General features: G+C 37.1%; 1 protein-coding gene across 1 annotated transcript in view; it reads left to right on the forward strand.

The window, feature by feature from the left end:
• Window positions 1-15406, forward strand: part of TRPA1 (transient receptor potential cation channel subfamily A member 1) — a 71826-nt gene that overhangs the window by 6250 nt on the left and 50170 nt on the right. The gene's annotated exons all lie outside the window — the stretch shown is intronic.

Consider the following 15406-nt stretch of genomic DNA (forward strand, 5'->3'; position numbering starts at 1 on the left):
TTTTATATAAATATAATTACATATTTTTTATATTTCTAAACTACAAACTGAGAATACTGCTATGGCAGAGGACAGTAAAAATCACTAACCTTAAAATGGATTTGGCAGTACCCACAAAGACTCAGCTTAGCTGTATTCTCCCTTTGCTCCTGCTACCTGTTACATCCTACTGTGACCTGGATTGTAAGGTAGGTGAAGTGAGATCTGTAGCTCTATATTGTGCATAGGGCCACCGAGCCCTGATTGTAACATCTGGGTGCTACTTCTGAACAAAGACCAATTGCTTGTTGAATCTGGTTACACTAGAATTGAATATTGCCTATACCGGATCGCATATTGTACTTGCATTGTCCAGTATCAGGTCCCTCTGTGCTCAAGCATCTACTCGTCAGTAGCCTGACCCAACTGATTCACAACTCAGCACATAATGACCTCATTTTACCTTGATTTTTTTTCTGACATAGTGTGCCGCTATCTTCCCTAACATGCAGCAACAGAATTGATGGTGAAATTTCTCAACCCGGTCCTTTTTGTAGCCACAGGCTTTGGTCAGCTATTGGGCTATCAAATCACAGCAGTGTTTCAGTTACAGTTTTCTGTTGCTTTCTTCTTACAAAATTAAAACCTCTTCCATCTGGATTGTATATTTCCCTTCTCTTCTTGAGGTTTTCTTCTTCTGCCTTTCTGGAGAACTTTAAGAATAGCCTTTTTTATTTTCTCAGTAGATCTTATCACACAGTTTGGAGCTGAGTACTGTCAGGTATATAGAGTTGTATAACATACTATACATCTCGACCCCATTTTTTAAAGCAAAAATATGTAGCTAAATATAAACTTGTAAATGCATATGTATAACTATTTTGCTTTGGATGCTAAATCTTGAGACTTTTTAATCTCTGGTCAACACACATATGTCAATACATTTTTTGTTAACCAACTATAGTGAATATAGTTCTCATTATCTGGTGAGAATTTCAGCCACCGACTCTGACTTTGTTCTCTTCTGAACAGCCACAGAATGCATGTATTGGCATCATATTGCACAAAATCAAGAGGTTTAAAATGGATTTAAACTGGAAAGACTGAGCCCATTTGCTAGGGCAAATGGTACTGAGAGATAATTTATTAGATTCACTTGGTACGTGGGCAGCCTGGACCTATTTTTAAGGAATACTATGAGGAGACCGTCACGTTATATTGTTTTTTCTAAGTGGTTATTTCACAACAAGGTTTTACTCTTGAAACTGGACTGCATAATTGAGGTTATTTTCTTCTATTACTCCTCCTATTACTTTCTAATTACCTCTATTTCCCCTTTTTCCTTGAGTTTGTCGAACCCATAAGCATCATCTATAATGACCACGCTGCTTTCACTAACTAATAAAACATTCCACTGAACTCAGGTTCACCAGCTTTATTGCCTCAAAGTTGATAATTGGTTTGGATCAGTTCAATGTAAGTGGCATAAGCAGACTGATGTCTGTGCAATTGTCTGTCAGGTTTTCTCTTCTGTCATTAAAGAAGTGCAGAAACAAACTGCATGCATATACTGAACGCTTCATCACCTGCGATCTGCTTCTTGTTGTGTTGTTTCCAACAATATTTTTTTTTAATTTAGACTGAAAAGGGAAGTAAACAAAGTTACAGTTTACCGTGTTTGCAAGAACACTATTAATATCCAAGCTAATATTTACAGTCCTAACACAATTCATGTAATAAAGCTCCTACTAGCATTATAAACACAAAAAAGGGACCCAGTGTAAATATTTAAACCACAGAGATCCTTACACAGCGTAGGCTAGGCTATATGGAGGTGGCAGCTACAGGCAGTATTTCCAGTCTTTTAGCCAGTTGAAAGGCTCGCAGCATTTTCAGACTTTCAGCTTGTATATCTGAGACTCTTTTAGACACAAACATCTTCCAAATCTTTCTAACACATTCCTATTTTTCAGCAGCTCTCAGTTGTATTTTCATTTTTCATGGCAAGATATTTTCAGCTGGAGTGACTGATTATCTTGGTGTAGTTTTAACAATACTTTTAGGGAAACAATTATTTTTCAAATGGCTTATTACTCTCAATGAACAGAATGAGTTGTATTAACAGATGTGGTATTGCCTGTTACCAGACGTAAGCATACTGCTATCTTGTGACTTCCTATGCAACCTAATTGATTGGCATATGGCTGTCATCCTATTTGTTGCTCTATTTAAGTAATGCAATCACTATGGCCACTCCGAACACAGACTTGGAAGTTTAATGCAGTGGGCAAAACTGACAAATGTTGTAAAAGGGTAAATCATTTCAAAGGGTCTAAGAGAGTTACGAACCACATTTTAATGGAGTATTTACTGCTGTGAGGATCTTTGAAACATCCTAATAGGAAATAAAGTAAATTGGCTACTGTCATGTATGCAAAAATACCACAAAAGCTCAATCCAGTTGGACTATTTATAAAAAATGATATGTACATACAAATCAATTTCTTTATTGCCAAAGAGGAAGAGACAGTGTAGAAGCAGTAATGGCCAAGAATTCTCCTTTCCTTCCCCCCTGCCTGCCTCCTTCCCTTTCCTGCCTTCTGCCTGCCTCCCTCTCCCTTGGCCTCCCAGCCCTTTTTTCCCCCCTTTCTTCCCTCCCCTTCTTCCCTGACATAAGGTTTGAGCTATTTTTTCTTCTCATTGTAGAAATATCTGGAATTATACATATAAACTCAGGTTCCCTACAAACTTGTGAAAGACAGAAACTTAACTCCCTACTAGTTTTGTGTAATTCACATGTCATTCCATGGAGTTTCTGATAAAATGAAAAAGATTATTCGTAGTTATTTTAGTAAACTATTTTATCTACAAATCCAATGTCATTTTAGTGATGATGACTACTAGGATGCACTATAACAGGACCTACTAGTTCTTCCAGCAACTAAACAGTGACTGTTGTTAATACACGCTTTTTTCATTATAAGCATTCCCATAAAATCTACAGGTTTTGATAACAGCGAATATAATGGCTAATAATATTGGAAACAGCACCTCCTTCTTTGTCTTAAGATAAAGTATAACTGAAGCTTTTCTGAAGTTCTATTTTCACATCACATTTCATCCAGAGTAGTGCATACATATATTTTGATATATAAGTTTCTGTATGTTCTTACATCAAACTAAGCACATTTGTAAAGACGACCAGATAAAATATGTTGATTGCTATTTTTAATTCCTGACTATAAATACAGAATCTCTCTGTGACTCCGTATAATATACTCGGGGAAAGCATATGAGCTGGTTAGACTCAAGAGGAAAAGAAACTCACAATAGCTTATACTTGTTTAGCACTGAATATAGGATATTTGAAAAATTCAACTATTTGTTGAGTACTAAGACAATTACAGAACTGAGGAATGAGTCCTACCTAGTTGCTTGAATCTCTTTAGTTTTGAAATCAAAGGGACACATTTTCCATTGAAGGCATCCCATTATGCCTTTCTGTTTTGTGAAACTGCAAAAATACAGCTGATGCAGCTTTTATGTACCCAGTATTTGAGAATCCTGTGCTAGGAAAGGAGTGGCTCGATGCCATCTCTCTTTCCCAGGGCCATTGCAAAGCGTGCTAATGTTCTTGGTGCTGAACCAGTGATTCAAAGACTGGTACAGCCAGTGTATTACTGGAACTATTTTGACGTTCTTCTATCCAGAAATCACAGTGGAGAAGAAATGAAGGATTTTGAACTTGTTTGAAAGATATCTTCTGGTTTGGCAAGAATAGATAAGGTGGTTCATAAGGATTTGTACTGTAGTAGTTCTGTCAAAGTGTTAAAATTCTTTGAATTACATACTAATGCCTTAAATATACTGAATAATACTGCACACTGTCATGCCACTGAAGTCAGCTGTATCCATAGTTATCAGAATTTTCACTAATTAAAAAGAAATACCTATCCAAGAAGCAAGGGTGTAATACATTCTTTGCAATGTGACATTTATTTTTATATTTTAATTAAATGAAGTGATAATGAAATGATATATGAAAAAAAAAATCTTTCTTTTCATGAAAGCCACACATTCATTGAGAAGATAGCACAGTGCAAACACTAAGCTTGAACTTAATACAGGTTTTATCTTTGGATATATATTCTACATTATTTTAGCAACCTTAATTTTGCTTCTTGCTTTGAAATCTAGTGCAGTATCTCTGTTCCGGAGAACAGAAATTGAGTTATTAGGTAGAGAAAATGTTGAAGAAAAATCAACAAATTATCCAAGGTATATTCAACTGGATGTATTTGGACAATATTTCTGATTAAAATCTTCTAACTGTGAACCTGCCAAATGGTTTCACCTTTTACAGTGCTGAGTACCTGGTATGTTTTGACATAATGAATGAACTATGCATATGTTTTCTCAACTTCCGTTTATAATGAATCTCAGTAAAGCACAACTTGCCTTCAGGAAAGAAAACACTTGAATAGTATTTTACCAGTTTCTCAACTACTCTCCACTCTCCCTTCCTCACAGTACCACCATATGAAGATATCCTCTAAAAGCCCCTTCTCCTACCCCTACATTTATCACTTTTTAACTTTTTTTTAAAATTAGTCTCAGCTCTGGACTCATTAGATGTGATATCTAAAATCTTTACTTTGACTTTACCACTTCTAGTCCTTCACACTTTCTCCATTCTATGGAAGGTATTTTCACTAAAATATCTTTGCATTTATCTTTTTCTTCTTTTTTTTAACTTTCATTCTCTTTGCTTTCTCTGCTGCTTTTGATTCTGTAATACCATCTAATCTTTTCCTCTGATATGCTGTACTTTGCTGTCTTTTTCTGCTTTTCTCTGTATATATTATCACCAGTTGCCACATGACTTACGGAGTGCTGCCAGTTCCTCCCCAAACTCTCTCTGACTTGCATCACTCCTGCAATGAAACAATAAACTTTTCACAGGTAGTCTTCCTAATCCTTTAGTGTCTGTTTTAAAAAATGAATTATTAAAATGGATAAATGATTGAAGTTCGGACCCTTGTGATATTTAAGCATCTAATTCCCATTCATTTGATCAGGGCCTATTTTTAATTTGGTACTTAATGACTTTTAAGTGTAAAAGAATGCTTTCAATACTTATGTGACGAGGTCTATAAAAGATGCTGCAAAGTTTATTTCCACACTGTATGCAGCCTAGGCACTCCTCTGGCTGACACAGTTGAATCCTGGAGGTCTTCCTTCATCACGTTATACTGTCTCTTCCTTGCTTGTTCCTTAAGTGGGGTATCTAGGAGTTAGGGACCTATATATCCTTGAAGCATGGGTCCCATGATTCTCAGCCATCATGCTTGATTTGTAAATCCCTACCCCCGGAGGCATACGAGAAAAAAATGCAGTCTAACCATCAGGAAAAGAGAGAGTGAGACGTCTTTGGAACACTGTTAGTCTGAGTAGTCAAAAGCATGACTTCACTCTCAGGGCAACAGAAAGGGCTACAATGAGTTCATTAGTCCCATTAAATGTTCTGAAATTAAGCCCTAATGTACACCTGGAATTCTTGAAAGTGCTGTTACTTGTGTAGCTGCCAGTTTTAATATTTACAGAAGAAAAAAACTACTAATTGCTATTTGGAAACAGTAAGAACAAAGAGGAACAGGTCCCAGGAGGCTGTTAGGATTTTTGGGAAGAAGATGAAAGAATGATTTAGTTTGCTGAGTCTGACAAAATTAAGGCTACAAAGGGCTACCATTGTCCTCTTCAAAGTAAATCAGAAGGATAGATATCACAGTGAGGGAAGAAAAGCTTGAAAGAGAAGACAATGTTAATCAAGAGAAAATGGTCATCCCTAGATCCTGAATAAATTTAGTTTGGAAATTACAGAAACATTCCTAACTATGAAAGCAGTAAGTTATTGGAGAAGCCTTTTAGCAGGAGCAATAGGGGCAAGAAACGTAACTGGCTTTAAGGTAGAATTCACCTGATGAATGACATGGTGTGACCACTCGGGTTATCATATGACTGAATTTAATGACTGCAGAAATCCCTTTTTAAAAATTATTCATTTTGAAGTTTCCCCACAGAAAATGTCATGGTGATTTGAACTTTTGATTTTGAGGAAATGAGGTTTTCTGACTGAGAACCACTACTCAATATCCACAAAATTCCAACCATGTCCGTATTCATGAACCAGTGCACCGTATCGTCTAGTTACCTGCTGTAACAAGAGTCTGTGAACACAGCACATTTCATGGTTCAAGCATTGTATGGCAGCCCTGGAAAATAACTCAAAGTACACCAGTAAGTCCACAAAGTCTATCAAGACCGCTCTTTCCCAGGTTCCATATTTTTTTAAAGATAATGTTGGGCTGTAAAGCTTCAACTACCATTTAGACTATTTTTGTGTGGCGCCTACTTTGTATTTACTGAGATAGAGCCTCCATATCCAAAGAGAGAGATAAATAGAATTATGTAGTGACGGTAGACAACTTTTGTAGGGAGAAATGTCTAAGTTGCTTGACTGTTGAGAGGTTAGAAAACTGTTCTTCATCTGTCTCCTTGAGTCACTAAGCTATCCTGGTCACAAACAGAGCTAACATGGTGGGTTTCAGCAGGCCGGGGAAAGATGAACCGCAGAATCAGAAGCTCCATTCTTGTCAAATGTCAATTTAGGAGATTTTACCTAAATTTCATTACCTAAAAATAAATTTAGATAAAACTTTATCTAAATTAGAATAAATGTTTTATTCTAAATATCTTGGTGCTGTCCAGCTTCTATGTGATCAAAACAATAGAAAAGCTTGAAAATGTGCCTCTCTGAACCACAAATCAAATCCGTTGTTTGAAAATCAGTAAGGCTCATAGATTCTAAAGCAAGAAGATGAAATCACACAGAACTTAAATTTGTGATACTGCTTGGTGTATATGAGCTACTTTCCCCAGATTGCACAATTATGTATTTTAGTATATGTGGTAAGACAATTTGATTGATACGTGCTAGCACAAGGAAACATTGTACTGTATCAAAATGCTGGCCACAGTAACTGTGCCAGCATCAGAGAACCACGTAGTCCGACTTTCAGTCTAATGCAGATAGGGCCAAAGAGTCATTTCAGAGTCAGTTCAAATGAACTGAGCAATTTTGTGGCACTTTGAAAATAAAGTGCAGAAAACAAAGTATGATTTATATTTCAAAAAGAAAGCACATGCAACTCTCATGCTGCCCCATATTGCATTAGGTATTGATCACAGGCCGCTACTTTTTATATGGCAATTCTAATTTTTGAAACATTTATTAGTAAAGTGAATCTTCATAAGTAGACAGTATTCCTCTTCGGTGATGTTTAGATTTTCCATTAAAAGCAATTAGTTCACTGCGAATAGGTAAACAAGTACCCTCCAGTGACTACCTAACAAAACTGAAACTACTCTAAGATATTGCATTAGAAAAAAACTTCTGGTACGGAGGGTACATTTGCAGCCAGAAATGAAAATGGATGGGGTTGGATCAGATGTATTAAAAAAAGAAAGCTTCGAGGATCACTTGATGAGTATGGATGCTCCTCCCACACCGAGCAATGCATACCTACCTCTTTTAAATAAGCGTCTGTCTACACAGAGCAAGCCACCAGATGACACAACTGGTGGCTTCACACGTCACAAGAACTTACTGATATAAGCATCAGATAAGGATTCAAATAGTCATATCTTTGTGTTCTTTATATATGTGTTGCTTCAGAGAGAAATCACCTGCAAACTTCTTGAATGGTAAGCGTAATATAGTTTTCCTGTAGCTCAGATTCTGTCGCTCAAATTTTTGTTGGGCCTGTTTTTCTTTTGCTTTTAGGGGACTTTCTGTGTTAAAAATACAAGGTAGAATATTTGGAATTCATATTTAAATGTTAATTTGGCATAATTTCAGCTAATTGAAGAACTGTATGATACATATCTTAGTGAATTTTAATAAAATCTACTTTTTCCAAGCAGGACAATGCAAGTAATATACAAATAATATGACATCCTTTCATGTTCAGTATGACTTTACATTTCTTTTTATTGGCAAAACTTTTTCACAATCGTTTTTCTTTTGGCCACCAGACATTGTTTATTTTCCCCAGTAGATCCCTATGAAAAAACATTCTAAGTACTGCACCTTCCTTACTGGTAGATATTAACTCTATTTCTAAGTAATGTTTGTAAAGATGAAATATATAATTATATTTGCTTAGACTAAAGTAGACTATTATTACTGAGGGTCTGGTCATAGTTTCATATCTACTAAATACGAAATAGAAAATATATTTCAAACAAATACCCGTATCTACTCCATCTGATAAGCATACAGAACTTAATATTAGTCAGTGAAACACAGTGTCTGAATGACTTTGATATGACTACCATCCTTCAGTTAGGACAGGAATGTCCAGAACTTGGGGAAATCAAGTCAAGAGTCAGCAAGTCTTAAAAACTTGCTAAAATATGCAATACTGTAATACTGTACTTAAAGTAATTTCATTAAGCTATTTTGGCCTTTTTCTTCTTTCCTGAATTATATTTGTTTGAACTGACTAATTTTTTTTTAAAAAAGACCTATATATTTCCATATTTTACAAATTCAGGTATGTAACCATCATTTTCACTCAATTATATATGTAACCATTTTCAAGATAATGTTTTCTTTCATTTTAAAATAAAATATATATATAGTTTATTTCCACTATATAACATACATTTTAATAATTCTAGTTTTTAACAAGTCTTTTTTTTCCTAACCTGATAAAAATATAGTTTAATATACCAGAAGTTCTGCTTCGCAATGATATTTGAAAGAAGTGAAAACCTGAGGTGGAATCTGACATAGATAATAGGAACTGCCTTCTATTTTGAAAGATTGATATTTTGTTCCTGTTACACCAGTCTATGATGATCCATAGAAAGCATTTATTGAAGACTTCCAGTGTTGGCTGCTTGTGTGATTTAGATTCAATTCTACTTATACAAGAGGTTCAGGTTAACCACTGGAAAGGTAGCATCCATGTCTCTCTTAGATATTAGAAATGATGGAAGTGCTTTCAGAAAATGCTTGTACATAAGAGAGTTAGAGAGTTAAGTGAATCCTCTTAGTTCAAAAAATGAAAGTATAGTCAGCAGAAACTAAGGGGAAGACAGACTTTGGCTGGATAATATGTAAAGAAAGAAAATAATGTCAGGGAAAGTGAAGAAAGAGGATTAAGCAGCCTTGAAATACAAACAGAGAAGCCAAGGGAGAAGAAGAGGCAAGAGAGGAGACAGTAGGAAGGATAGAGATGCTGTCATAAAAATAAGTTTGAAATGCCAACATGAAGACAGTTGGAAATAATGTGCACTATTGTTTTACTAATGCTACTTTTCCATGCTTGAGGTTGCCACCCTTCATTTCCTATGCTTGCAAACTGCTGACAGGGGAAACATCCATGAGATTTTCCATCAGTGGTTCCCCAGAACAACTATGAGCATGAAAAAGTTTGATCATTCTGGTTTAGTGGTGAGATACACACCACACTCTTCAAGGAAAATAGTATCAGTATGTCCCCCCTGAAAATGCTGACATGCATTTTCCACAATTTACCTATTTTTATGATCCTAAAGTCTCATTTCTCTCTGTTTATTTGGGTTCCCTGCCCCGCTCCCCCTCCAAGTTTTCTATTCCATTCTCATTTCAAGCACTTTCTGGCACAAATCATCTTTGATATAATAGTTATTTTCTACAAACATGAGTAAGTATGGCTAGATTCACACTCATCTAGTAATTTGTAACATATTTCCATCACTATTTTAATTCCTTAATGATGAAATTTATTTTGGAAAGCATCTTACATTACATCTAAAAACATATCAGACGTCCTACACAATAGGGAAACTCCAAGAGAGTGATCTTAAAATTTACTGTGTGTTTTCATTAGGAAATAATAAATGCATGGAAACATTCAACAGAATGATAAATAAAGCAGTTAATATAGTTGTAATAAGGAATTATTCCTACTTATTTTGCCTTTCTGTTACTGTATATGGTAAACTCAATTATGTTCCTAAAGAGTGTTATGAATTACTAGGACACATTCTGACAGGCTTTCCTTCATACAGTCATTTTTAAGAACTTCCATCTTTAAAGACATTTATCAATAACAGGTCAATATCAATAACCACCAGTGACACTAGACTATATCTCTGAAAGAACAAAAGTCATCGAAGGCTCTTTTCAGAGAAGAAGAGAGAGTAGGAGTTGTGTGATTAAGACGTCTTTATAGGGACGGATTTTGCTGGATAGGATGTCCAGAAGAGAAAAGGGTTTCTAAGTAGGTAGACTAATGAATGAAAAGCACCGTTGCAATGAGGATGCTGTTCTGACAGGCACGGCAGCATATATACCGTGTAGGAGAAATCTGTGGATGCATGTTAGGACAGCAATGGCCATGTAAAATACACAGCTGATGAGGAAAGACCAAGTAGCACTAAGAAATAATGCTTTCTGAATGTATTATTCATCAGCAAGAATGTGCCTAAATTAGATTGCAGGTAGGATTTAGGCTTCTGAAATCTAGGAGTGTCTTGCCTAAAACAAACCCTTGCCTAACCCTTACATGTACCAATATCCTGAGGGACCTGTATCTTCAACCTGATCTAGTTGAAGATGTCCCTGCTCATTTCAGGGGGCGTGGACTAGATGACCTTTAAACATCCCTTCCAATGCAAGCTATTCTATGGTTCTATGTATTTCATTACTAAGATTCTCCATTTTTTCAGAGTTGGTACAACTGGAGGTATATCTTCACAATATCCAGAACTGAAATAAACTTGTCCATGATAAGCAGCGTAATGCATATATACCATGCCTCAGTCTGATTGGACTTTATGGACCAGGAAGTTTCTGAAGCCTGATAATTCAGTTTTTCCTAAATTCCATAGCTAGGGGAAGCCCAGGATTGAGGTCCCTGCTTCACAGATGGTTGCTGGGTTTGGTCAGTGTTAGCTGAATGTAAAACCACAAAACCAGTCCTGGAGGCAGGAACAAGAAGGTAAGTTTTCCAGTGTGGTAGGGAACCAGACTTCAGCACTTTGACCCTGACCGCCTCTGGCTGTACATTGGCACAGCTTCAACAGGAGGAGGAGAGAGCATCTCTACCTGAAAGCAAACTACCATTTGGTGGCCATGATTGCTTTTATTAAGAAGTAGACAGAGTATGTTTTAATCTCTTTAGTTTGAGAGAGGTGTATGATGCCTGGTATGTAAGAGGCCTTCCACTTGTTTAAAAGATAGTTTGCAAGAGATGGCTTAGCTCCCAGCTTCACAGGAGGATTACTGTCTGAAATGGGTACCTAAGTCACCCCTCACCTGTACACACTCCAATCTGAAGCATCCAGCTCTCACAGGGACAGGGATTGCATTCACTTTTGCTACGATACACCTAAATCTTTTCTAGATCCAGCTTATACACTTGAAAGGTTTAGTCTAGGAGTTAACCTGAAGCCAATAGTCGCTGCAATTAATTGCTCAGCTGTACTGGACACCTTGCGAAGTATCGTTACCAAGAATGTTCTCATGGAGTGTCACCTCCCTTACTTATTACAATTGATATTAACCATAAAAACAATTTATACTTACTTTCAAAGCATAGATTGTACTCTATGGGCCTCTATTTAAATTTCTTCTTGTCCAAAGCATTAAGAGTAGGACTCAAAATCTGTAAGATATTATTTCATATCTGATTATCATTAGGAAAAAAAAAGACTTGGCGGTGTAGTGGAATGAATTATTGTTTTCTAAATCCTCTTTTTTTTTTTTAAATGAGGCATGTAATAAACCTGTCAATAACTGAAATCCTTCTGCTGAGCATAGCAGCATGTTCTTTACTACAGCAAAATCTCAAGAAGAAAAAAATGCAATGAAAAATCCATTAGACGTAAGTAAAATATTAGTTAAATTCACCTTGCTGGTTTAAAAAGACAGTAGGATTTTTCTCCATGGTAAGTACAAGCATGGTTCTGAAAACTTGTAGGAAACCATGCATTCTTGCTTGTTTAGGCAGTAGCTTGGATTAATTTCTAGATGACTGTAATCAATATATGAAGTAGCATCATGAATTCATTTGGCTTACTGAATTAAGCTGACAACACAAAATCCTAAATATCATTTTACACATCATAATTTGTATAACACTGTTGCCAAAGAAATCACTTCCAAAGCAAAAAAACATACAGTACCTCCTTTTCATTACTGATATTTGCCTGAATTTACAGTTCCTAGGCCTGCAAAATTAACAAAATTGCAGTACTGTATTACTAAGACTACAGGACTGGAATGGTGCATATTTACTGTATATACAATTTAATTATTAAACAATCATATTTTGAATGAAATACTGCTCTGTGATTACCTTTAGTGAATTTTCCTTGTACTAATGGAGCCACTATTCTATCATTAACAAGATCATGTTTGAAATAAAATGGTATAAATGTATTTTAATCCACTCCTGGGAAAAACAGCTGTAAGAAAGGTTACTCTTCAACTACTTATGTGAATTAGTTCCTTATGTGAAATCATTATGCAGAAATAAAAGCTGTGGTCAGCCCACTTAAAATTCCATTTGATTCCTCCTGGGAATGGAAAACCTTTGTATTATTTTTCATGCTCTGAACATTCTTCTGAACATTCACTAGAAGACTGAAAACTAACAGTAATTTTAAAAGAAGGGGGCAGTATTATCAGATTCAAGTAAATAAGTAAAACTATGGTTGTTCAAGGATCATGACTTCTATTGTTTCACGGCATTACTCTGATGGCAATTTAGGGGATTTTAAGAAAAAATGGATGATAGATTTACTAATACTTACCGATGTTTCAGTGATACCTCTATTTCCAGGTAATGAGTCTTGCAGAAAATAGCATTTATTCTCTTTATACAATACCTAGACTGTTATTTGCTGAGTTCAATTTCTCATAAAGAGGACTATGGGCAACAGAAAAATCAAGGCCAGGCAGGGAATTCAAAGGGACCTCAACATGGGAAGGTGAACAATCTCACCAACTGGGGCTGCTCCTAATGGAAGTACCAGGAAAAGGGTTTAGAAATACAGAGGACTCCTCCAGTGACTTAATCCCAAGTCACATAATTAAAATCTCTGCAGGCACTAATGGCTAGCTTTCTTGAGTATAGCTTTCTTGCTATAGCATAAATGACCCTGTTTCTTTTGGTCACAATTAATGATGACATAACAATAAAAATGTACCTTAATGCACTGCTGTTGAACGTATGCAATACCTATGGCTATGGCAGAATGATGGCTGAAGAAACTTTTTTTGTTCCATTTTTTAATGTTGCCTGATAATTCATAGGATCAGAGCTCTACACCACAAGCACTTAAACCCACCCAGTTAGTCTTAAGACTATTTAGTCTTATGATCTTAAGACTACTTAGTTAAGGTTGTGTAACTTAAGCAACTTACTGTAAACGATTCTGGAGTTACAGGCTCTAGGATCAAAACAACAAACACAGCATTCGTGGAGAGGAGTCTGGTGTTACACACACCAGTGAAACTCTCTGAAGGAATCAGCGAGCATAGAGGTACAAATGATGCCAGTGATAAGTGGATTCGGGAAAGTTCTTCAACAAGGTCCCTCCTCAGTCTCTTAACGAAACTAAACTGTCATGGGACAGGCAGGCAGGATTTCCTGAATCTGGTTAAGGGTTAAAAAATATGGACTAGGAATACATCTTCGCAAAGCAGGGAGGTTCCTTAGGACCCCTTAAAGTCAGTGTTGGGATCAATGGTGCAAAGATATTCTGGTGATCTGGAAGGTGCTATTGAATTTTTCAGAATGACCAAAAATGCAGATGATTGTGGGAAATCCCACAAGATTTGGTGATACAGTAATGAAATGTCAGATGAAATTCAGTGTTGATAAATGCTAGATGGTTACACAGAGGAAACATAACCCTAACTACCCTTGTATGAGTGAGGATAGCACGAGTGCTATTTATCTATACTATCACCACTCAGAAAAGGGATTGTGGTGGAGCACCAAAAATTCTCAGAAAACTTAGCTCAGTGGCATTCAAAAAAAGCTAAAACCTTTGTGAGCATTTAGGAGAGGAATGAAGAAAAAATTGAACAAACAATTAGTACTATTGCTCGAGTATACCTTGACTTCAGCATGTAGGTCTTGCCATCCCATTTCAAAAGGAACATGGAAAAGATGCAGAGTAGCAGGATGAGGATGTTCAGAGGCACAAAACGGCATCCCTAAGAAGGAAAACCAAATGAACCAAGCCCCAGCAGCAAGCAAAGAGCTGGAAGAACTTTGTGAAATTATGAGAACTAACAGGGATAAAAAAAAAGGGGAACAACTCTCCATTTCTCAAAATAAAAACACTAGGGAGCACTAAGTGAAGCCAGTGGCAAAAGAAAGCATTTTTCACAAACACCTAATGAAATTATGGCACTTAGTGCCACAGGATGTTGTGGCATAGACAGCATAAAAAGGGTTCGGAAAGGGTGTGAGCCAAGTAACGGAGAATTGCCAGCTGACGGCTATTAAACAGGATGGACTGGATGCGAGACCTGGTTCTGGCAGTCCTTAAGCTGCCGGATTGCCATAAACCATGATCATACAGGCAAAAAGTCATCCCGTATGCCTCCTATTGCTTTTCCTAAGGGTCTGCCCCGGCCACCACCTGACCTTTGGTGGGACTGTTCTTATCACATTAAGTAAACCGTTAGTTCTCCCAGTTACCTTTAAAGACTCAGCAAGAATGACTCAGTTAAAGTCGCTTTAGCAATTAACCCTTTGAAACACTTTGTGCTGCTTCTTTCTATACTCTTCCTATAGCTTTCCTACGCTGCTCCAAATTTGCTGGTAAAACAAATTCTACAAGAAAATGTTATGACTACAAAGTAAATGCTGGGAAGTTAATTGTAGAAAACTCAACTATTTTAAAGTTGTGAGGCCGGTGTAGACCAGCCCCCTCGCCGCTGCAGCAGCACTGCCTGACCGCCCTACGGCACCTAGCCCAGGCAGGACAGCTATTTTCCTCCTCCGTTGCACCACGGGCGCTACGAAGAGTCTGACTTCGCTGCTCCTGTTTTGCATTGCATTTATTTATTTTAATTTTTGCACGTTGCACTCTCCACGCTGCAGTTCTTTCATGTACAGATGCATCCATCTCCAGGGACCTCTGTCACTGTCAGATACTCAACCAGGGAATGAAAAAAAACCCACTCAAAACCCAACAGGGATCGCTTAGCCCTCTCCCGCAATTAACGCTGTCAGCGGCGCCTCTGGCAGCTCCCCAGCCGGCTGCGGGGACAGCCGCCGACCCGCCAAGGGCCCACTCAGCACTAGTTTAGGCGGTGGCCCCTGAGGGGACCGGGGGTTCGCGCCCCCGGGGACCG

The sequence above is a fragment of the Aptenodytes forsteri genome, unplaced genomic scaffold (assembly GCF_000699145.1).
Source record: "Aptenodytes forsteri isolate BGI_AS27 unplaced genomic scaffold, ASM69914v1 Scaffold62, whole genome shotgun sequence".
NCBI lineage: Eukaryota > Metazoa > Chordata > Aves > Sphenisciformes > Spheniscidae > Aptenodytes > Aptenodytes forsteri.